This window comes from Pogona vitticeps, chromosome 4, assembly GCF_051106095.1.
Source record: "Pogona vitticeps strain Pit_001003342236 chromosome 4, PviZW2.1, whole genome shotgun sequence".
Lineage (NCBI taxonomy): Eukaryota > Metazoa > Chordata > Lepidosauria > Squamata > Agamidae > Pogona > Pogona vitticeps.
The window spans coordinates 163,533,045-163,559,026 of NC_135786.1; the positions used below are offsets into that span (position 1 = coordinate 163,533,045).

Below are 25,982 nucleotides of genomic sequence, written 5' to 3' on the forward strand. Positions count from 1 at the left end.
TGTACCCATGCACTTAGGAGTACACACAGCAACATGTATAGGATTGTGCTATAAAGCTTCAGTGTGCACACATGCACGCACACGCACACATACACACACAGAGTTGTTTGGGATTGGACCATACTGTCATATTTCTGACCAACGAATGGGCTGAGATGGAGAATGCCTAGCTATACCACACAAATTTGTATACATGAATGGCCTTCAGGATTCCGGCCGTGTACATTATGGCTTAAGGAATTGGAAGGCACAGCACAATAATATGCATACTGTGCAGTTTAGCCTAGTTCAGCCTATACTTCCTCCCTCATGCAGGGAAGATGTAGTAGGCATCCTTCAGTCTCGAAAGACTATGGTAACGTGCTCTGTATGGAGGACTTGGAACAGCGTCTAGTGTGGCTGAGGAGGCCAATTCAAGAGTGACAATCTCTCCCACACTGAAGACAAATCCAATCCCTGTCCAGCTCCCTGGTTTTGCTGCTTTTGTGACTTCCTCTTTGCCTCGGCCTGGACAAGGGTCTCTTCAAATTTGAAGGGAAGATGAATAGCTGGGGAAATGTGCAAACGCTAGAACTGTGGCACATATGAATAGTAGTGTCATTCTGTAAAAGGTGGCTGCAAAAGTATTGACTTTAATCATAATCCAGCTTCATTCTGCTTAGGTTTTGTACCATTTCTTGTATAAGTATCTAAATAATACCCAGATAGTTTGGGGGAAATGATGCAAACAAACAAACAAGTAAATAAATATGTTTTCTCATTTATTATATAATAATACACAACATTTGTATTATACATTGACGTGTTTTAAATACTTTGTATGTATTTTCTTGTAACCTTACAATAGCCTTGTAAGATGAGTATTGTTATGTCTGTAGTGCAGATGAGGGACTGAAAATATCTTACTAAAGGTAGCTTTTTCAGTCTAAAGCAAAAGAGAGACTCAACCCAAACACTTCTTCATTTCTATTTCAGTCACTTAAGTCCTGTTCAGCCTTTTTCAACATACAAATAGGAGATAACCCACTGGCATTGCTTTCCTCATGTGAAAGATGGGAAATCTACAGGGGAGAGTTTCCTTTCTTGAGTGGAGGGTTTCCATGCAAGCAAGTATCTATGGAAGATTAGGTTGTTGCTCCCACAGAGAGTTTCCATCCAAACAGGAACCTGTCCTCTGCAGATTTGTCAATTTCTTTATAAAAGAAGTAACAAAAGAGGGATGTAGAGCTAGGCTCTGTCCTGCTTTTGTGTTGGATAAAGCAGAGTGGGTAAAACCTGAGTAGGGCTTCAGTCTCTCTGATATTATAATCTATTTTTTTTCTATTTCATTAGCTGAAATCCTCTTGTGCAGTTGTGCAAAAGTTGTAATTTTTAGTAGTAAATTACCTTAAGTTAAAAAATCTCCATAAGCATTGTCTGTCGCATGTTGAGTTGGAGTGCAACAGGTAATGCCTACAGAGATTTCTTCATTTAGGCAGTTTGCCACTGGAAGTTACATCTTTTACATAACTGCACAAAAGGATTTTTGGCAATGTATCCATCGTGACAATAATTAGATCTCTTAGTTTTGTTAAATATTCACCCTAGAGATTTTTTCCTTGAATTATTTTCTTTTCTAAAAAATTAAAATATTATTATAATAAGACTTTGTGATACATTTATTGAAACATTCCAGTGAGTTTAATAAGATCAATATACTTTCCTGCATTAGCTATTGATATAATCTACTAATGACAACATGACAGATTATGTGTGTGTGTGTGTGTGTGTGTGTGTGTGTGTGTAAAGGATTGTCTTTCCCGAGACAATCCAAAAATAGTATAAATTGTATACTTTTATTTTAAAATTACAGGAGCTGACTCCAGCTGTCAGAGTGTATCTAGAATATTTTTTGGCTTTAGATCACTCTTCAACATGAACCTGAATTCTTTAATAGGCTTATGTATAAGAATAATAAATATATTTATGGAAGAAACTATTAGGGTTTCTTTTGCTTTCATTTTAAGCTAAAAAAGGGGCGGGACTTCTCTGCTACTTGTTTTGGAAAAAAAAGTGCCCTTCCATTCTTTCCTTGTTTGCAAGAATTAAAAATCTGCTGAAAATGAATTGGTAACATTTCAGTTTTAAATTACATACATAAAACAGCACTGCTGCTTAGAGGCAGTGGCAACATGCAGATATAACTCCAGAGGAAAAGTTCATTTTAGTCACAGTTTGTTGAGCAAGCCAGGATCAAGTTTATAGAGATCAGAATGTTCATGAGTAGTCCCACAGCTCCTCTGTGAAAGGCCAGCTGGAAATCCTTTTGGCATATCTGAAAATTGACAAGGCATCATAATTTGGTTGGTGCGGTGGTAACACAAACCCTAAACTCTGTGGAAATTTCTGGAAGCAATCTGAGGCGAAACCAGCCCTAAATCATTTTTTCTTTTTGCCATTCTTCTACATACCCCACAAAGGCTTGCTGACTCTCCTTGTTATACCTTTCCTTCCACCCTTAAAAATAACAGAAACAACATTCACTTGGGCCATGTTTTCAGTCAAGACAGACGTTAGGGTGAGTTTTTTTAATGTACTCAAGCTTTCATTGTAAACAAATAGAACATCAACTGTTAGTAGTAACTTGATTTCTCAAAATACGAAAAAGGGAAATTGGGTTGTTGAGTAAAGAGAATTTAGTGGGAAGTGGCAGCAGTATTAGGGGAGATATTTATATTACTGAAACATTTCATGGAGTGAAAAAAGGGAACATCCAACAGATTTCTTGTTGTATAGAAAACATGACTATTTACACATTTATAACTAGTTTGGGCTTCTGAAAGCCTTGAGCTTCCTCCCTCTCCTTTACCAGAACTTCAGGAAATTAATTGTTTCTGCTTTGAATTTTTTAAATCCAGTTTAACGTTACAGCATACCTTAAGATAATTGATCTTAACTATAGTTAAGTAAAGCAAGTCAGCTTGAAAAAAACATGGTTTAAACTAAGCTTGTTATAATAAGCTACTGTTAAAACGAACTGCAGTTTGTCTAGGTTTAGGTGTAGCATTCAACTACATTTAGTCAAAAAAGGAAACAAAGGCTTCTGGACTCTATAACCATGGGGGAAGGTAAGTGGAAACAGGCAAATGTAAAATTATTGGCTGGGATTAAGTTCATAGTGGTTGTGCCAAAAAAGTAAACAAATTTTCTAGCAGGAAATAGCATGGAATAAACAAGCTAAGCATTGTTTGCTACTCAGACATGTACTATTGTGCCATTATTGTGCCAACTGCAATTTCAGTTTATTGATAGTTCTGTGTCAGGTATGCAAAACCTCTGGCCTGTGGAATTGAATGTGGCTCTCCAGAATGGCCTGTCTGGTGTATAGAGGCCTCAGGCAGGATCCCTCATTGCAGTCCACTTCTTTTCCTGAAACCCCCCACCCCAAATGCAGAAAGCCAGGAAAGTATGTGAATATAATCAAGAGACTGTGATTCAATCAGGTTCATTCCTCACTCTCCTTCCTTTGTGGGTCCAATAAATTCAAGTGCTATCAAACTCTTATTTTATTGTTAATCAGGTAACATTGTTCACCTGTTAACTCCCACAGCTGGTCAGCATTCATTAATTTTACTTCTTTAACTATTACTTTTACAGTGCTCAGTGACTCCTAAAAATTATTCTAAGACACTCGTCTTCTTCCAGTTTTTCCCTGACTGTAACATTCCAGCGGACTAGCCATTTAAAAAACCCGTCAAGGGATCTTGTGGTACCATAAAGACCAGCAAATATTATTTGGTCTAAGCTTGTATAGACTTTAGCCCACTTCCTCAGGTGCTTTAATAATATCTATCTATATTTGGTAAATTTAGCTTGACTTGTTTGAGATATTATATAATAATGTCAAATGTTTAATTGGTCTGGTCATAGAGGTTGGCAGGTGACACGGTTAAGACAGAATTTGTGCAATAAGCTCCATGTGTGTATAGGTGTGTACAGGTGTCAGAGGTTGACTGAATGGGTCATGTACCATAGCTGTTAAAGATCTGACAGCATAGTTAATAGCACTGGAAGCATTTTGTAAATGGATATATTTTTTACTAAAAATCTGATACTGTTTGTTTTATCTGTTTGTATAATTAGTAAATATAATATGCCTTGGGAGGTGGGTGTGACTACAATGAATTAGATTAGTAGTAGGTAAAATCCAAAGAGGTACATTATCTTTGTGTTGTTGCTCTGAATGGATGAAATGACAAGCAATATAAATTGATTATTGGTGCTAATGTTCTGCCAGGATCTTCACCCTCTTGATAACTCTTTCTTAGGGTGGAAACAGACAGGTTGGCAGCCATAAGTGTGTTGTTCACCCATGTATACGTTTCACTTATCTGAAGTCATTATACATATATTTAGCATATGAATTGAACAAATCTAAGAGATGCAAGCATCACCAGCAACAAATATTATGCTGCATAGATGGTATAATTGTTCATACAGACACTATACCAGAATACATGATATGAGAACTGGCCCTTCAATGAAGAAGGTTTGTTAGTACAATTTATGATATATAAAGATATGAAATTTCATGTTAGTCATCCTACAAATACAAAGTAATGAAGAACAACATAAATTAATGGGTTGGTTGCATTAAAATGTTCTTTGGCTAACACCCCCCCCCCCAGGTTACAGCAGCTCCACTGGGTGCCAGTCTCTTTCTACACTGAATTCAGGGTGTTGGTTCTAACTTATGAAGCCCTAAATGGTTTGGACCCAAGCTATCTCAAGGATTGTATCTGTTTGTGATCCTGCTGAGGAGTTAAGGTCATCAGGAGAGGCCTTTCTCTTGATCCCTCCACCTTCACAGGTGTGTTTGGTGGGTACCTGGCAGAGAGCCTTCTGTGTTGCTGCTCCCAGACTTTGGAACTCTCTCCCACAGGAGGCTAGGCTGGCCCCATCTTTGCTGACCTTCCAGAAGCAGGCAAAGACCTTTGTCTTCAGGCAAGTTTTTCCTGAATGACTGGCTGCCTGAGTGGGGTATTTTAAATGGATTGTTGTACCTTACTGCTTTTAATGTACAGTATTTTGATGTTGCTTGTTTTTTGTATCACATTTGTTTGATCCTTTTTAGTATTTATATACTCACTGTTGTTAGCTTTAATATTGTCTTTTAATGATGTAAACCACCTTGGGAGAAAGGTGGGGTAAAAATATTTCAAATAATAATATAATGTAAAACTTCAGATTTTCAGATAATCTGTGCCTTGTAATGTAGTGAAATAGTATCTAATATTTGTTTTGTAATGCTTGTTTTGTACTCAAAACATTTTAGTAAATGTTATTTAGACCTTCTTCAGGCAACACCCCAGCTTTTGGTATACTTTTAAATGATCTTTTATTTCCTGGTTTGGTTAATAATGTGAATTTATGCTATTTTAAGGAACACAATTTACTATAAAATACATTCTCAAAAACTGAACATTGCTACATGTACTTTTGCAATTATATATGCCATTGTCAATTCACACTAGCATACATATTATACATCTTTCCATTTCGCGTCTTAATTTTAGGTTGGTAAGGCAATTTTAATAAGGGTTGTGAAATACTAAGGGGTATGAGGCAGCTGGCTCTAGCATGTCTTACTTTTGGTTCTGTGCTGTGAATTATTAGCTGAGAATTATTTTTCTTTATTTCAGAGTGCATAGGTTTTTAAGTGTTCGTTCTAATCGCCCAGAGTAGACCTTTGGTCTAGATGGGCGGGATAGAAATCCAATAAATAAATAAAAGTTGTAACATGGCATGACCAAAACATACATATTCAAAAGATATATGTTTTGAATATTGTTTATTTTCATTAATTGCAAATGAGCTCATTAAAGCTAGATGTTTACTTAAAACTACAGTGGGATGTAGCTGCCTAGTCCAATAGTAATGTGCAAGTGTGTAAGGTGAAGGTATGTTCCAGGATTGCTATTTCAGAAGGCTATTGGACGAATTGGTAAATTGTGTTCTCAGAGGCTTTCATGGCCGGGATCCAGTGGTTGTTGTGGGTTTTTCGGGCTATTTGGCCATGTTCCAGAACACAACCAAATAGCCTGAAAAACCCACAACAACAATTAGTAAATTTTTTTACTGGACATTAGATTATTTCAGTAATTTCAAACATTATTCCTTTAATCTACTTGCATGAAGTAGCATATTCATAATGTGATAGACAGTGGCTCCTATTCTGTAAGGGACTTGGGCAACTCATTTATTTCCCAAGGTTGTTTTGCACATATTCAAAACACACTCATTTGACATGGTCTGAGGCTGAGAACTGTTTGAACATATTTCCAGCACTAATGTGCACTAAACCCTCTATGAAATTGTGTTCCCGAAAAACAGTTCCACAAGCATTTTTTCTTCACGGAAGAGAAGGTTTTTCAGAATGTTGCTAATATATCAGTAGCTTTCATAAGCCAAGCCAAGTCAAGAAACTTAATACTGTAGTTAGTTTTCAGTTCATGGTGATGGTGGTCATTATAAATGAACTGTCAAACTGATTCCGACTTAGGCTGACCCTTGCCATGATTATTTCACTGACATCAGAACTGATTGGTTTATAAAGCAGTGCGTAAGAACAAGAGAATCAGTTCTTCAGTTTTTGATATCTTTTCTACTGCTATTCTCATATTTGATAACTCCCTTCTCCAAATACCCAGAACAGGCAATAGCTTACTTTATTGCATGAACCCTATATACTGTATGGATTTGTTTTTACAGTGATTTTTTTTCTTTATAGCATTAGTTCTGCTACTTACAGCGATTTAATCTGTCTCACTTGTTTCTGAAAAACTTGTCACCCTTCAAAATGTAAAAGCTTATTCTTGTCCTGAATACTTCATTAGCAAAGTGAAAATCACCTTTTTGTTCAAAAACCTAAGAGAAATGCTCTCTGAATGAATCCTGTTTCTCATTAATCTGAGCTTTGGGAATCAGAATAAAAGTATGCAAATAAGAGTGCCTTGAATTACCTCAGAATTATGTGTATATACAAATGCACAAACTTTTAGCATCCTGTACAATTCCTAAGGTTGGTGGTTCTATAAGACTGAAATGGAAGATAAATCCACCTTTGGTAGCTGTTAATATGGTTGGGGTCTTCATTTAAATGGCTGTAGTTCAGCAAAAACGGAAGGAATTTGAATTTTAGGATGGGTTCCTGGACAATGTTTTGGAAAGAAAATTGTTAAGGGTAGTGGTGTTCAGTTTATGAACTCTAGTTACAACTGACTGTCATGTTCCAGCTGCACATAGTTGCTACATTTGTATATATCATAAACATGATAATGTCAAAGTACAATCAGCTCTTCAATATTTGTATTCTCTCTGAAATGGCTGCTTCAGCTATCTTTTTTGTAGTAAGAAAAGTAGTAAGTTTTGGGATTCGACCAAGCTCGTGTATTACACAATAGTATGTTGACGATTGTATATAATCTGAATTTATGTAGACTGATCATGAGAAGAATACTGTATACTTCCTCAGGGAGACATAATAGCAGAAGTAGGAAGAACTGCCCTTATAGATGGGAAATAAATGTTAGGATTTGATTTTCACATGTGTTTATCTTTGGTGAGGCTTTTTCTATATCCCACTCATGACTGCCTATGACACTATTCAGCATCAAGCACTACTGCAAACATTTTATAATTAATTAAGGATTATGAGCTAATTAAAATAATAGGAACCTGTTTGCAAAATCACAGATTTTTTTAATTAACTTTCAAGGACAGAGCAGTAAATGGAGAAACCAAAAGAAATGTTTGTCCCAGGGAAGTGTTATTGTTACAGAACTGACTTACAGCAACCCTAATAGGGTTTTCCAGCTAAGTGAAATATTTAAGGAGTGGTTTTATCAGTTCCACCCCATTCCCAGTGAGTTTCCATGGCTGAGCAGGGATTCAAACCCAATCCTCCTGAGTCTTAGTCCATCCCTCTATCTGCCACACCACAGTGGGTATGCCTGGAGAGGTATTAGCAATCCTATCTGTTTTTAGGCTGCAGGGAGCAAGCATGTAAGGCAAACCCTCTGTGCTTCTCTGCAAGCAGCCTCTAGATCATGGATGGGCAACTTTCTCTAGGCAGCACGATTAGCCATTTTTTCCACCTCCTTCTCTCCTGATTTGGGACCACCATCCAGTCTGCCCAAGGTGGGAGAGGATCTTACCCCATTACATTGTGTGGAGCAGCACTATAGCCAGGGCAGTGTACCACCTCCTATTTTGTTTCATATCTACATCAACAATTCTCTGAGGCAGTAAAGGTTTTATTTATGCTGGCAATCTTGCACTCTCTGCTCAGTTAGACAGCTCTCAGACTGTAGAAAATCTTCCAATAGATGAGCAATGGTAAACCTTTGGCACGCATGCCAAAGCTAGTACGCAGAGCCCTCTCTGCAGGCACTTCAGCCATAAGTGGCTGGATTGCTACCCCCGTCAGCCAAACCTGAGGAGGCGGCTGCAGCTGCAGTGCTAGTGCCCCGACAAGCAGCGGGCCAGGATCCGGAGCAGCTGGCGCTGGCAGGGGTTGGGCACAATTGGAGGAGGATCCAGAGTCGCGTCTGGAGGCATTCCCTTCCGCCGCAAATTCTGCTTCCGCTACCGCCGCTGCCCATTGAGTTGTTTTTCCCCCCCAGTTTGTGCACTCAAGCTCAAAAAAGTTAGCCATCACTGCAATATATGGATTAGAAAAAGTGCATACTGTGGCAGGAATCAACTTAAATCCAATCCTAGGTAAAGGTTCCCCTTGACATTTAGTCCATTCGTGTCCGACTCTAGCGGGCAGTGCTCATCCCTGTTTCCAAGCCGTAGAGCCAGTGTTTGTCCATAGACAGTTTCCGTGGTCACGTGGCCAGCACAAGAAGATACGGAACACCGTTACCTTCCCACCATGATGGTACCTATTTATTCGCATTTTTATGTGCTTTCGAACTGCTAGGTTGGCAGGAGCAGGGACAATTGACAGGAGCCCACTCTGTTGTGTGGATTTCATGTTACGACTCCTGGTCTTCCGATCTTGCAGCACAGAGACTTCTGCAGTTTAACCTGCAGTGGCACCACGTCCCTAAAACAAATCTAATCCTACTAAGACCATGCACTGAATTATGGAGAAATCCAGAGAGTTCCAGAAAAACATCTACTTCTGCTTCATTAACTACGCAAAAGCCTTTGACTGTGTGGACCACAGCAAACTATGGCAAGTCCTTATAGAAATGGGAGTGCCTCACTGCCTTATCTCCTGAGAAACTTATACGTGGGACAGGAAGCAACAGTTAGTAATGGATATGGAGCAACTGATTCCAAACTGGGAAAGGAGTACGACAGGGCTGTATATTGTCTCCCTGCTTATTTAACTCATATGCAGAATACATCATGTGAAAGGCTGGATTGGAGGAATCCAAGACTGGAATTAAGATTGCCGGAAGAAATATAAACAACCTCCTATATGCAGATGATACCACCCTGATGGCAGAAAGTGAGGAGGAATTAAAGAACCGCTTAATGAGGGTGAAAGAGGAGAGAGCCAAAAACGGTCTGAAGCTCAACATCAAAAAGACTATGATCATGGCCACTGATCCCATCACATCCTGGCAGATAGAAAGAAAAGATATGGAGGCAGTGACAGATTTACTTTCTGGGGCTCCATGATTACTGCAGATGATGACAGCAGCCCCAAAATTAAAAGACGCCTGCTTCTTGGGAGGAAAGCAATGACAAACATAGATAGCATCTTAAAAACCAGAGACATCACCTTGCCGACACAGGTCGGCATAGTCAAAGCTAGGGTTTTTCCAGTAGCGATATATGGAAGTGAGAGCTGGACCATCAAGAAGGCTGACCGCCAAAGAATTGATGCTTTTGAATTGTGGTGCTGGAGGAGACTCTTGAGAGTCCCCTGGACTGGAAGGACAAACCTGTCCATTCTAAAGGAAATCAACCCTGAGTGCTCACTGGAAGGACAGATCCTGAAGCTGAGGCTCCAATACTTTGGCCATCTCATGAGAAGAGAAAGCTCCCTGGAAAAGACCCTGATGCTGGGAAACTGTGAAGGCAAGGGGAGAAGGGGACGACAGAGGATGAGATGGTTGGACAGTGTCATTGAAGCTACCAACATGAATTTGACCCAGCTCCGGGAGGCAGTGGAAGACAGGAGGGCCTGGCGTGCTCTGGTCCATGGGGTCACAAAGACTCAGATACGACTTAACAATTAAACAACAACAACAACAACAACTAAGACTCGAATATGTGCCATCCATCTGAGAAACAAGCAGGCATTTTGGAAACTTCAGGTTACCTGGAAGGGAATCAAACTAGATAATTGTTTTGCCACAGATACCTAGTGTTACATTAGAAAAGCGCCGAAGAAACACTGCCAAAATACAATCGAAACGGTATCCACAAGGAACAGTATTATTTGAAAGTTATTGGAACATAATCAGGGCATACAGCCACAAACACTAAGAACTATAACCTTGTTCTTGTGCTGCTTTTCAGGCAGATACACCAGCCCAGTATGGTACAGTTCAGCCTATGCAAAATACATAGATGTAGCACTCAATGAAAGCTATGAAATTACAGTGGTGCCTCGCATAGCGATCGCTCCGTATAGTGATGAAATCGCTTTGCAATGGACTTTTTGCCATCGTAAGAGCGATCGCTTTGCGATGGTCCCTACGGGGAAAATTCGCTTTGCGATGATTGCAGGGAAGCAATCATCGCAAAGCCCCCATTTTCGGCCAGCTGATCGGCGATTTCAAAATGGCTGCTGGGTAAACAAAATGGCCACCCGCTGTTTTGCCTCACTTTAGAGGCACTGAAAATGGCCGCTCCTATGGAGGATCTTCGCTTTAAGGTTAGTTTTTATTTCATAGGAACACATTAATCAGGTTTTAATGCGTTTCTATGGGCTTTTTAATATCATCGCTTAGTGATTTTTGCTGCACAGATTAACATCGCTAAGTGAGGCACCACTGTATTACTGAAAGCCTGAAGCCAGCTCCTATTGATAAAATTAGGTATCTAGTAGCATTGCACCCAGCCACATACTGAGAGTGATAGCAGCTAAATAGCAAAAGACTCAAAGCAGTATATCAAACATGTACTCACTCTTTGGTTACTATTTTACCCCTCCCAGATTAAAATCAAGGAAGAGTTTTTCACAACATCTGTAAATCTTGAAGGAACAGCAGAGAATGCTGTGATACAATGTGGAAAGAATGAATGACCCACCTCTTTAAATAGATGGAATCCCGGGAAAGTCCCTGGGACTTTCTTCATGTTATCCCTGGTAACATAAAGAACTGAGTTATGTGGAAATCACTCAGTAGGCTTCAGAACGGGGCTGAGAAAGCCAAAGTGAACCAAACAAAATGGGCCTTTTGCATTGATACAGTCTTTTGAAAGTGTAGAGAGAACAAGCAGCTTCATGCTTATGTCAGTGTGCTTTATAATCCTCAGCATGTACTAAAGAAGGCTTTATGGTGTAGTCTGTTTTGGGGCAAAAATGTTCTGATACGTTTCTTAATTGTACTGTTGTGTTTCTGACATGAACAAGGAAAAAGAGAAAAATCAGCAGTACCAGATATTTTAGAGAGATTTTTGTTTGGTTGCTTTGAAAAGAAATATGTTGTTAGATGTTACTTCAAGAGATTATCAGTTTGCTTTTCAGAGGCAGGCATGATAAATTGTTTTGTGTTAGACTGTGACTGCTGCCACAGTCTTCCAATTATAACAAACAACTTCTTCCCCTTCTTTTAAGTCTGGTTCCTGCCATCCCACCCTGGCTTCAGCCCCACCTCCAGGTGTGACTCATCTACCATCAGACTTCTGCTGGCGCCCCCCTCAGGCCACTAGGGTCTCTGAGAAGTCCAAGGATGGGTACAGGTCTAAAGGGGACAGCCCACCAAGATACATTTTTTGGATGCACTTAGAGGTTTTGTTCCCCACAGGTTACTGTTAGGTTCTGAGATAGTAGTAAAGTGCTAGTAGTCATGAAATAAAGGTAGCACTGAACTTATTTAGCTCTTCCTATGAAGTATATGCCATACTGCACAGATAGGTTATTTGTAGGGAAATTGCATTATAATGTTCTATAATTATGTAGCTTTTGGTTTCCATTTTGGTAAATTTAAAGAAAGAAGCATTATAGAGCAAAATTAGGAAGCTGAAGGATACTTTTTATATTAATTCTTCTTGTCTTAAAGTTAATCTGCATATGCACATATGAGAGAGTGACTGAACAGGCCATTAGAGTACATAACACCCACACCAGTTGTGATGTGCAAAATTAATGTGCTGCAGTCCTTCCTGAACTCTATCGCTAATAGCTAATGAGAGCTCATATGTCTGATACACCTTAGAGATAGTCTGTGGTTTGAATAGGGATGACCTAGCCACTGTGGAATGAGACATACCCTTGCTTAGATGATGGGCCAGTAATTAACTGCTAGATAGTGGAGTGGTTCAGATATCTGATTGTAGAGTCATAGGTTTGGAGTTTGATTGTGTCTCCTTGACAGGGGCTGAACTCAGGGATCCATAGGTTCCTCGCCAGCTCTGCAGTTCTAAGATTATTATTATTATACTCTCTTTGGTTTTTTTTTTTTACCTTTTAAACAAATGTATGGAAAAGTACTATGTCAAATACAAAAATTACTTTGACCTTTATCCTGATTTACTTACATTTCATATGCAAGTGCACATTTTACCACAGGGTAGCATTGAAACAAGCAGAGCTCTACTTGCCATCCAGTATGGGCGGTTTCTCCATTTTTGTAATGTCCCTGAAAGGCTGAAGAGAGACACTGTTGAGCAGTAAGGGATAATTAGGAAGCCCCAGTTAAGTTTGAGAAACTGCAAGGTTGGTGGGGTTTTTTGTTTGTTTGGTTTGGTTTTTTGTTGTTGTTGTTGTTGTTGTTTGTTTGTGTTGCAGCTTGGGTGAGAAGATGCCATCTGACATAATACGAAAATATTTTGAGGTTCCAAGTCCAGGCTGTAGCAACTTTATAATCCGTGTAGATCAGGGGTCTCAAACATGCAGCCTGGGGGCCATTTGTGGCCCCCCAGATGATAGTTTGTGGCCCTCGCCTTGCCTGCCCCCCCAAAGCGCCCTCACACCCTCTGCTGTCAAGAATAAAAAAAAGCCTTGCCTCACTCGCCAGCTCTCTCCTAAGACAGCACCTCTTGCACCCTCCATCCAGAAGTGCAGTCTGCCAGCCAGCCCACCTGTCTGTCAGCTAAGGAAACTCCTGAGCAGCTTCCTCAGGCTCTTGCTCCACTTGGCGGAAAATCTGATATGGCCCAGCCTCACCCAGACTCAGCCTCTAGTGGCCCCCAGATAAATTGAGTTTAAAACCCCTGGTGTAGATTGAAAGGAGAATGCTGGCTAGGTAAAACTGTCTTGGAGCATTCCCACCGTCCCCCACCCCTGTTGCCCCTTTCCCCACCTCTGGTAAAAATAGAACTTACTTTGGCCAAAGACTTCTGTGCCTCTTACTTTAATTTTTCTAGTAAATGATTTAAGGATAACCACCTTGGTAAGCATGAGGATTACTCACTGAAGCAAACAGATAAATCCTGCTAATCAGTGAGTAGTCAGTATTTTCAGGGCAGGTATGTTTTTGTGTACCAGCCCAGCAAGTAGTCTTGGTAGTCTTGTATGTTATGTTGTTAGGCAAGGGATGGGGATGAAATTAGACGGATGAAATAAAACAGATACAGTATTGAGAAAGAGATTATTGCTACAGGACTGTGGGATTCTCCCAGCCACCCAAATCCATCTGATGTAAGGTTGCTCCATCCTGTTAATAGGCTGAAATAACCTTCATTATCCCTGGGTTCATTAAGCAAGCCCACAGGCAGTTTACTCTGAGTGAACTGTGTTTTGGTTTGCCTTTGACATATATTTATTCACAGATGGTAAAATAAATCTTTTAAGAAAGAAAATCTTTTGAGAACTGTGCTGCTTTTAGTAAATGAAGTAGCTGGGAATATATGCATTCTGTTGTTAATATGAATATGCTAATACTAAGCACAGACCACTATTATAGATCAGTGATGTAATTGTCCTAGAGATGGATAGAGGGGAATGATGTAATCGTTATTAAGTTACTGAAGACATTGACCTTGGAAGAGATCAGATGACTGAACATCCATTGCTAGGAACAAAACATTCTTAAAAGCAAAAATGCCCTTATAGTGATAACAGTTAGCAGAAGAGTGACTTTCAGGAAATTCAGTCATGCAAATGCTAAATCATTTTTGAACAGAACACTTCACTTGAACTGTTGGATAGATCTGGTATTTTAAGCTTCCTTGTTTTATCTATTTATTTAATATACTTTAGTCTGCTGTTTGTCTTATGATACCAGGGGAGTTTACAAAAACTAATGGCTAGTGTTTTTGTGGTGATAATTATAGTTATAATTTAAAAATTCTTTTTTGACATCTATGCTATATATGTAATAAAATGTCACCTCCTAACTTAAGGTAATTACTTCAGAATTGTTACCATTTATGTATAGTTCCATATTTATACATATCACAGATTGGAGTCCTTATTGAAAGAAAAAAAAAGAATTAAATCTGTTGTTTCCCATTTTGAGCATGCCTATTTGGGTATAAGCTCCATGGGAGATTGCTAAACCTCCTTTCAGATAAAACTCTATAGAGTAAATGTACAATTCTTGCAACATACAGTATGTGTAGCTTTTAATTTAATTTGAGAAGCTAGAAAACTGCCTTGTATTATCTCACTACATAACACGATTCTTTCATCCTTTAATCACCCTGTTAGCAAAACATTGTAGTTAAGATGTGCTAGGACTGATTCATGTAATAAGAGAAATTAGTTAATTCATATTAATGAAATTCTGCTTAGAAAGACAGGAGACATTGCCTGTAATATGTACATCACTATTGGTGTTCATTACTAAAAGGATAGATCAAGGTACTCTATCCTAATGCACAGTAGAAAGAGGTATAATTTATAATAAGCTACTTGTTTTGAAAAAAACATTGTCCTTTAGGATGGCACCTACGATGCTAATTTATGTAGCTTGAGTCTCACTGCATATGGCAACACACTCCACATGTATGACAGAAATTACAGTTAGAGTAAAACTAACTACTGTACTGTACTGCAGTTTTGGTTGATTATATGATAGTGTCAGAAATTAACAATACTAATCAAGAACCATCAGTTTGCAACTATAAATTTAGTCATCCAATAAAATGCTTTAACATATCTGAATTTTTTTGGTGGGGGGAGATGGAAATGTTCCCCACCATATCTTTGTATATGTTTTAGAGAGGAGGCAAAACCAGGGATGAAGTATTGTGTTAAGTTCTAATAATGGTTGTATATATGCTTTCAGTGCTTTTAATGAATAATTGATAGAGTAATAATGTTTTGTGAAGTTCCTGGAGTTTTGCTTGCTGTTTTATCTCTCTCTCTTTTTTCACTGTTGCCTGCTACTTTTACTCTTTATGACATTGTATTTTACAGTTTCTTATATTATAACGTTATATTAAATTGTGAGCGACCTTGAAAATTTGTACAAATTATAAGACAGGATATAAATTACTTGATTACTTGAATAAATAAATACTCAATATGTGAAATTGTAGAAAATCTGTAAATATTTGACAAGATATGGTTTTGTTTTGCAATTGAAAAAGTCAAAGAATACTGAAGAATACTCCTATTCTCCTGTAGGTCAGACGAGCAGATGGACAGATGTATTTGAAAACTAAGAATAAAGTGCTGAAGAAGATCATTTAGGCTGACATGGTAAGTAAATCTTTTTTAATGATAAGGTTTCACGTCTCTCAGATAGATTATGTATCTTCTGATCAAAGATCGGAAGCAGCAAGGGAAATAGTTCGTTTGATTGAAAGATTTTATATCTGACCCGATTGATAAGGACTTCAAGCAGTTTACAAAATTAAAAAAAACACAACGAAAATCAAGACTACAAAAACACAAACATCTAAAAGAACAAAAATCCAATAATGATATTAAAGTATTAGAATGTTAAAATATTAAAGTGATGTTATAAGGCAGCAGTAGACTCAAGGATTGAATGTCTCTTAAAAAGAGAGGTTTTAAGCTAGTGTTTAAATGCTACTAATAGAGGTGCCATGTAGATCTCACTGGGAGTGCATTCCAGATATGTGAGGCCGTTACCGAGATGGCACTGTGCCTGGCAGACAGTTATCATACCACTGTGGGCAGCAGCATCTAGAGAAGAACTTTAAATTGTATCTTAGCAGTTGGGCAGGAATATATGAAAGGAGGTATGTCTTGAGGTAAAGTGGTTCTACGCCAACCCTTTAAAAGATAATTACCCAAATTTAAAATGTATAATCCATTAACAAATTATCTTTTTGGATATGGTCCTGATTGCACAAAATAGTGCTAGAGGGGGGCAACATACGTGTGCAAGGACATATCTACATATATGTGTGTGCATCCATGTCTGCATGCACACACACTATCACATAGGCAATTGTTGCTATCAATTTTACACTTTCTATTGTGCTTCTGTTCATGTAGTGCAGCCACCCAGAGACCTTTGGGTAGTGTGGGCAGCATATAAATTAAATTAAATTAAATTAAATAAATAAATAAATAAATAAATAAATAAATAAATAAATAAATAAATAAATAAATAAATAAATAAATAAATAAATAAATAAATAAATAAATAAATAAATAAATAAATAAATAAATAAATAAATAAATAAATAATAAAGGCTTCCCAACATGATAGAAATGTCTGCATGGATCCCAGAAGATATTGGGAAGTCATATTATTGCAACTGTATAAAAACATAATTGTAAAGCAATCAAGGAAAATTCTCTACTTTTCAGAAGTTCATGCATTTGTCAGAGAAGTGGTTTTGGAATCCCTTCAGTTAAAATGGAAGGGGTTACATAGGTTTTGTGTGACTGCATTGAAGAAAATATTCCTCTAACAAATTGGCACAGTTTTTAGTACAACTGGCAGAAAACCTATATTTGTATGCAGCACTGATTTCTTTTCTTTTCTTAAAAAAGAGCCTCTTTCTCTTTTTTCTCTCTGTGCTGTTTCAAAAGAAATAAAGAAAAAATAGCATTTAACAGCATTCCCCCATGTCATGTCATGAACAGGTTGACGTGCGGATCTGAAAAAAGTGTCACAACCTATCAGTTTATTTCTTTGAGATCCATTAGCAATCATGTTCTTTTGTGTGAGTATGGGTAGTGCCATTCAGCTGCAAAAGAAAAAGAAAATAGTCACAGCATTTTAGAAGAGGCTGTCATGCTAGGACGGCTCTCAACATCGATCATATTTCTACTGTGCCAGTTTGTGCAGGCGCTATTGCCAAAGATTGATCTCCGTGACATTATATTTGGGCACCTGAGCACCTAGAAGTACAACATGAGATGGCCATATACTGTATGTGTGTCTTTAAAGGGTGTAGCACTTGTTTCTTTGCTAATGGAAGTTATTATAGTTGGTTCACATGTGATCATGAACGTTGACAGTGTGAAAATGTTGACAGTGATTGTGGGAGTCAGTTCCAAGATGTCATTACAAAGCATGGGACTTTCAGGTTGGGATGAATGAAAAACAACAAAGAAAAACCCTCCTGGAACCCCATTGTATTGGATAGTTATTGGCCAGTTTCCAGGATTACATTTTTGGGCAAAGTCTTGGAGCCTGTCAGGGCATCTCAGCTCCAGTGGTTCCTGAATGAAGCGGATTAACTGGAACCCTTTCAGTCTGGCTTCAGGCCTCGTGGTGGAACAGACACAACCTTGGCCACCTTGGTGGATCTAAGGTGGATGATGTTTCCAAGGTGGATGACTTATTCTGGGAACTGGACAAGGGGACTGTAACCCTGTTGGTTCTGCTGGACCTCTCAGCAGTTTTCAACAACCTCAGTCATGGTATCCTGGGGTGCCTTTCTGGGCTGAGTCTTGGATGTACTGTTTTACAGTGGTTCTGATCCTTCCTGGATGGCCAGACTCAGAAAGTGATATTGTTGAAACTTTGGGAGTGAGTGCCTTTTCTTTATTTCAGCTTATTCTCTGTCACACTTGGGTTCACAGGGGGTGTTCTACATTAATATTTTATCAACTTGTGCAGTTTGTACTGTGTACAATTAAATTACTGTAATTGGCTATCTTATGTATAAAATCATATATTTGTTGTTGCTGTTGTTGTTCTTCTTCTTCAACATATGCCTGTTCATTCCAAGGGAACAATAGGAGTAGGTTTTGGACTGAGGTAGGCAATCATATGAGAGAAACTGAAGAAAATCAGTATCTGCAGAATTGGCACAGAATATGAGGAAATCTTGCTGGTGGACCGAAACACATTGACTGCTCATAGAAAAATATCAGGCTTTCCTGAGCTTAGCTGTATGTTATGTAGTTGCCGGTACATACTTGGATTGTGCTAACTCCAACACAAACCATGAGGAAAGTTTTATTGTAGTCACATTATGTTTTGTTTGCCTTTTGCATTACATTTTATGTGCTGTGAAATGGGCAAAGCCAAGAGATGAAAAAGCATGGAGAAGGTGCAAACACAGGCAAGCATAACTCATTCATGTTGATGATAGCCATAACTAAGCATGAAATTAACTCATTTTAGTTTTCAGATATCATACTTTCACATTCTGCCAAACCCATGTACTGTTCTGAAGAAGACCAGTGCTTGGACTTCTTAAGTATCATATCTGTGTCCTATACCAATTAATCACTTCCTATATTGTTTTTGCTGCAATAATTATTGGCATAGCAAGGCACTAAAACTTCATAGGAAGATAAAGATCCTGCCTGCTGTAACTACTTTCTGTAGCCAGTCCTAAGATGAAGTAGAAATATATGTGAGAAACAAATACCTAATAATGTATATGATTATCAGTTTACTGAATTACACTGATCACATAAATCTGGCTTTGTTTCTCAACCTCTGCACATAGCAGGAAGCCAGCAATCTGATCTCAATATATGCTTGTCTGTGTTTGCAGAAAACCAGTCAACACTTTCTCATAATCTTTTTATGCAAGGCATACCTGATTTTAAGCTTTCACTCTTTAATTTTTTGAATTGTCTCTCAAAACAATTGATGTTTGTTGTGCATTTAAACTTATGTCATTGTAGAATTAATTGGTATAATTTTTATTGTCTTTTGTATTCCTGTCAAAATACTTCAAGCAGTACCAAAGTTTGTTCAGATCTTCTTCTACTGTTATGTATTAACCTGTATTACTGCTTTATTTTGAAGTTACAACGTAAGAACATTAGTTGTTAATCATCATCACCATCATCTTAAAACTACAGAGCTGGAAGGGATCATCGAGTTCAGCCCCTGTCAAGGAGGCACAGGGGGACTCAAACTCCCAATCTCTGGCTCTATATCCAGATACCTAAATCACTGAGCTGTCCAGCAGTTATTTTCAAGTGTATTTTTCCTGAATTCTGTTTCCAATAGTGCCCAACCAAATGCTTTTGGGAAGCGATAACAAGCCCATATATTCAAGAGTAGTATAGGAGTTTGCCCCTTCTGCAGTTTTATTTCTCCAGTACACATTCAAAACTCATCAGCTTCAAACCAGCTGGTTCTTTTGCAGTGTACGTTTAGGGCCCTCAGGAAGGTAGGTTGAGCTACATTTTTTAAGTTGCTGGCTAGTCCACTGACATGAGAAGTAGGAGATATATAATTGTCAAAACAAAAGTCACTGTAGGAGAGTGATCGAGTTAATGAAATCAGACTCCCATACAACTAACAATTTGCACATTCCTCGAGGATAATCATCATAATGTGTAATCAAAAACCAAGATGCTTTCTGCCTCTCAGACGATCTGAAATTCTGCATCTGCCTTGAAACTGAAGACTAGTTAACTGTGTAACATATAACTTGTTAATTTAATTGAGTTGATTTGGAATTCTCTTTCTGTGTGTAGTTGTGCCATGCCTTCGTATTTTTCCTATTTTCCCTCCCCATCTTCTCCATCCCATTAGCTCATTTTTGTAAATATAGTTGAAACCCACCAGTATTGTTCTAATAGTAAATTCCAATAAAACTCTTCTCCCTGCATGAAAGGCAACACCATTGTCTTTCTATGAGTTCTACAAGATTTTAGTTATTTGTAGGAAATAAACCCCTTTTCCCCTCAAGAGTTGAGCTGAAGAGGTCTTTTGCAATGTGCTTAGCCCTGCAATAGTTGGTCAGAATAGGATAATGTCAAAAGTCTGATCCAGATTGGAAGCAGCATAGTAATAATTATTTTGCAGGGAACCCCCTGTGAGTGAGGGGAGCCACTGTAGGGAAAGTCATCCCCTCCCCCAGATCTGTGACAGAAGTCTACAAATAAGATAAAAGTTGTGTGTCTGTCCCCAACGTTAGGAACTTTAAGACTTTCTGCCTCTAAGAAAGAGGTCCTGTTTCACTATTGCTTGGAAGAGTAGACTAATGTCATATTTCTAAAAGTGGAATAGTCGAAATCAGTGGTCTCAATAGCCAGATAAATAACCTTTCTCCTGGAGAATGTCTTCCCAGCTGACTGAAAATAAGTGTGGAGTCCTGTTGGCTTGGGGAACTGCTGATTGTAAACTCCTTGTTTTCATATACAGTGGTGCCTCGCACAACGGGCACCTCGTAGAGTGATGAATTCGCTCTACGAGGCCGTTTTTTCGATCACAAATGCGATCGCAAAACGATGCCCGTATAGGCTAGGATTCACAGAGCGAAGGTCGGTAAGCTGCTCGCTTACCGCCCTTCGCTTTGCGACCCGCCGATCAGCTGTCTGGCGGGTCCAAAATGGCCGCCGGAACAGCTGAAAGGGGCCAGGGCGCAGCGTTTTCGCGCCCTTTGTAAGCAAGGGGAGCACGCGAAAACGCTGCGGAAGCCCCGAAATGGCTGCGCGCAACCAAGGGCGCGAAAACGCTGCGCCCCGGCCCCTTTCGGCTGTTCCGGCGGCCATTTTGGACCCGCCAGACAGCTGATCGCAGCCATTTTCGCGCCCTCGTAAAGCGAGGGGAGGGCATGAAAATGGCTGCCGGCCATAGAGGAACATCGCACAACGGTGAGTATTCGGCCGAATTGGAACGCATTAAACGCTGTTTAATGCGTTCCAATGGCTTTTTACTTTCCGCTGAGCGATGTTTCACACAGCGAGGGTTAATCCGGGATGGATTAACCTCGTTGTGCGAGGCACCACTGTAGATGTAACATCTCTTTGAGAAAAGTAGGTTCATAGAAGTACCAAAAGAAATGCAAGCAGTTATAATGTATGAACCACTTTCTCTTTATGAATCATGTTCCTAATTTCAGATCAGCGGTGTCTTCGTAGAGTCATTTGCTCTTCCTTTGCCCCTGTAGCTTTATAAACTTGGCTGGGGTGTGGTTACAGCATAAGAACTGAAGATAAATCATGTTCCCCAAAAATAAGACAGGGTCTTATATTAATTTTTGCTCCAAAAAACACATTAGGGTTTATTTTCAGGGGATGTTTTATTTTTTTCAGGTACAACCATCTACATTTATTGAAACATAGTCATGTCATCTTCTGGTTGCTGCACAATGGTGGAGGAGGGAGTTTCACTTAACTGGGGCTTATTTTTGGGGTAGGGCTTATACAGTCGTGCCTCCCTTTACAGTTGCACCGCATTACGATGAAACCGCATTACGGCGATCTTTTTGCGATTGCAAAACGATGGTCTAAATGGGTTTTTTTCGCTTTGCGATGTTCAGTTCCCTGCTTCAGGAACCGATTCTTCGCAGAACAACGATTTTAAAACAGCTGATCGGCCGTTTAAAAATGGCCACCAGGTAAACAAAATGGCTCCCCACTGTTTTCTGGGACGGATTCCTCATAAGACAGGCAGCGAAAACGGCTGCCCTATGGAGGATCTTCGCTGGACGGTGAGTTTTGACCCCATTGGAACACATTGAAGGGGTTTCAATGCGTTTCAGTGGGTTTTTTTTCGCTTTACGATGTTTTTGCTTAACAGCGATTTTCCTGGAACGGATTATCGTTGTTAAGCAAGGCACCACTGTATTATGAGCATCCTGAAAAATCATACTACGGCTTATTTTCAGGTTAGTTCTTATTTTCGGGGAAACAGGGTATATCTTGACTACACAGTTTTTCATGCTTCTACAAGCTAAATGATATATAGGAGATAATTTTTCCCCTCCCTAAATTATAGCCTTCTGTTCCTTGAGTTGTCTTTTTTTCATTATGTAATATATTCAAGAAGGGAACAAATAAAGGTTAAATTTGGGAACTATAAATTCAGCACTTCTTTGTTAGACATGAGCTACTCAATTCTTATTATTTCATTTACAGGGATCTTGCTTGATAACACAAAAAGAAAATTATCAGGGACCATTGTGCTAGAATAATTATGTTATCCACCATGATCCTACTGTTCCTTCTGGTTTATCTCCCTGAGCATATTCTTGGAGAAATAAAATTCTTCTGGTGCGATTTTTCTCACTCCACCCCCACCTCTTCCATAAACCTATGTCCCTCAGTCATTGCCCAGGGGATAGTTCATATTTCTCCCGTTTTTTGTGAAGATTCCTTCCATGTTCCCCTCTTTTCTTCATAATGAATACTCTGTTGCTGGCTGAAACCTGCTGGCTTGAAACTGGAACCTAACACAAGTCTTTTGGAGTATTTGCCTTCAAAAGTTGCCATTTCTTACAGCTAAACACATCTCAGCTGATGCTCATGGTTGAAAACTAATGCTAATGTTTTTTTTTTTGCAAACTAGATAGGTGAAGCAGTTACAATGTTATCATTCCTTATAGATGTAATTATTAAATTGAAAAGATACCTAACCTTGTTTTTTTCAGTCCCTAATTTAAAAACTACGTAGATGGGAGCAGTACATCTTTGACTACTATTGATATTCTCTGTAAAATGTTTTGTTTGTTTGTTCATTAAATTTATACCCCGCCCATCTAGACACAAGTCTACTCTGAGTGGCTAACAATAAAAATAGAATAAAAACAGTATAATAAAATAAAAGGCAACAATAGTAATGTGGTTCAAGATGGGGGGAAATAAAAATAATCAAGTGATGACAGGAGAGAAAGCCTGCCTAAAGAGCCAGGTCTTAAGTTGGCTCTTAAAAACACTCAGTGAGGAAGCCAGACAAATCTCTGAGGGCAGACTGTTCCAAAGGCGAGGGGTCACTGCCATCAACCAGAGCCTCGACAGGAGTCCTAGTGAGATCAGCCGGAATCTCTCTCATGGAATCCTACAGGATCCAGTAGCCTTCAAGAGCGGACCATTAAAATACGTGTTTGCTCCCTGCGGGGAGGGAGAGCCACTGAGAGGTTACATTTTATTAGGTGGTGATCCGACCATGACAAGGGAACTGACACAAGGTCAGTCACCATCAGACCACACTCACTCCACCCAGTGGAGAACACGAGGTCTAGTATGTGACCACCCACATGGATGGGGCCGTTGACATCTTGGGACATGTCCAAGGAAGCCATGGTTTCCAAGAATTCAAGAAATCTCCGCCTCTACATGGATGTTGAAATCACCAAAGCCTTGGGGATTCCAACAGTGCCGTGGAGATGAAGTCCGCCAGGAAATGGCTGGGTCGTGGGGAGCACGGAAACCCAGGAAGATTCCAATACCATCTCCGGCCCCAGTCGACACATGGAGGGCCTCCAGACCCAGCTTCACCACCGCAGAGCACCTAATAACCTCCAGAGTGTTTCTATAAACAATGTCTACTCCCCCCCACCCCTCCAGTCTACCCTGATATTAATCCTGATGTTTAGATTTTCCTTTTAAGATAAGCATTTGAAATCCATTTTTGTCATTAGGTTCTTCATTTAATTCTGGATGGTCAGATCCTTACTGACTAACTTTTTTGCATTTCACTAGGGATGTAATCAAGACAGGGAAGCAGGATTGTGCTGGATCACTCTGAAAATATTGTTTTGCTGGGTACAATTTCTTTTACATTAACCCTTCTGTGCACACACAATTTAGTCCCTATCGCTCCAGGCCAGCTCCAAAAAAGAAAAAAAGAAAAGCTTTGCCACTGAACCAAAAAGGTCTAAATAGGCATGGAACAGGATTGGACTGATTTGCAATTTTCTGTATGTTTGTGGTCACCAGAAAATAGATTGAACGGGACAATACCAAAAAGCAGCCCAAAACACAAGCTAAATCATAGTCTGATTGCACCCTAGGAATACTTTTTACAACAGCCAAGGATTTTAAGTTTCATTCTGTTTTTTAAGTAAAGACATTAAGTTTTATTTTTGAATCATGTACTTTTATCAATCTGATGTGCACTAGAGGCCTTATGAAGAAGCACACACTTTATTTCCACTCAACCACTTTGCTAGAGCAGTATGTAGAATTAGTTGTTTCTTTTTCCAGTAGCACTTGGAATCATGGAGCATAGAAATGTTATCATTTTGGATCACAAAGCATAATGCATAGAATATCTGTTTTAGTCCATGGTATGACTCTCCACAAGTCCTGCCTGCCCCGTAAAATAGGTGGGATATAAATAAATAAAATAAAATTTCACATTCAGACATAGCCATTTCTTGCTTCCTTGACATTCCTATTGTTTAGTTTTATTAATGTTACATTTTAAAAATATTAAAAAGCTTTCCAGCTGCTTATTATAAAATAAAGTCAGATCTTTTAAATATATTATATTCCTTGCTTATTTTGTTAAAAACAGAGACACCTGAAAAGATAATAAATCACCATATTAAAACAAACAACTTAAAAACAATTAAAAGCATAATGGAAAAGAACTGAGAAAACAAGAAGAGCATCAAAAGAATTATCTCAGGTATATATCTGCATAAACAGTTTAAAATGGTTTATTGCACCATAATACGTAAACTAGAACCTACTCATAAAATCAAGATAAAACAGTCTTCAGGTTTATCTTTTAATATGTTTGTTAATATTTATAAGTGTCATAGAGTTGGGTTACTATTGCAGAAAGACTAACACAATATACTCCCTGGAAGAGACCCTGATGCTGGGAAAGTGTGAAGCCAAGAGGAGAAGGGGATGACAGAGAATGAGATGATTAGACAGTGTCATCAAAGCTACCAACATGAATTTGACCAAACTCCGGGAGGCAGTGGAAGACAGGAGGGCTTGGCGTGCTTTGGTCCATGGGGCCACAAAGAGTCGGACACGACTTAATGACTAAGCAACAAACAACAACAAACAGAATACAACAGCTGCTTCTAGAAATTTCTCCAGCAATAGCTATGTCTACAGAGGGAATGTTCAAATCATCCCAGCTTAATCTTCCATCTGATTTCAGGGGCTTATTAAAACATAAACCTGCATGTTGATTTATTTTGATTTTTGAAGTGAGCTCTGTGGTACAATGAAAATGTCAAGCTGGGATCCTGTATATGATTATGCATGCATATACCTTGTGCTCCAAATACAATTTTTTAAAAACAGGTTTCTCAGCTAAACTGTCAGGAGTGCAGAAGCCAGTAGTCTTGAGTTTTATGAATGTTCTATGTGGGTGGTAAGTATGATAGGCCATTGGTTGCTGTTACCCCATAGCTTTATAAGAGAGGGCTGAGGATCTTTTACTTGAGGTTTTACTTTCAGGGATAGCTCATGTAGTACCCTGTCAGAAAGGAGTATTTAAAAGTGGCCTAAAAATTAGTATATGTTTGTAGTCACCAAAAAATAGAGTTATGAGCCTCATGGCACAGTGGTTAAACTGCTGTACTGCAGCCTACACTGCGCTCACGACCTGGGATTCAATCCAGGTAGTCGGCTCAAGGTTGACTCAGCCTTCTATCCTTCCAAGGTCGGTAAAATGAGTAGCGAGCTTGCTTGGGGTGGGGGGAATTTGTACCTGCATAATTAACTTGTAACCCACCTAGAGAGTGATTTAAGCAATAAGGGGCAGTATATAAGCAGCATG

General features: G+C 39.0%; 1 protein-coding gene across 31 annotated transcripts in view; it reads left to right on the plus strand.

Annotated features, from left to right (window-relative positions):
• Positions 1–25,982, plus strand: part of ATXN1 (ataxin 1) — a 303,188-nt gene that overhangs the window by 138,129 nt on the left and 139,077 nt on the right. For 26 of the 31 annotated variants that reach the window (XM_078393465.1, XM_078393470.1, XM_072998646.2 and 23 more), the window contains one exon: positions 15,743–15,817. The gene's annotated coding sequence lies outside the window, so the exon portion shown is untranslated. Of the gene's footprint in view, positions 1–15,742; positions 15,818–24,755; positions 24,870–25,982 lie in introns of all 31 variants that reach the window. The other 5 variants (XM_078393475.1, XM_078393476.1, XM_072998651.2 and 2 more) reach the window with 1 other exon arrangement.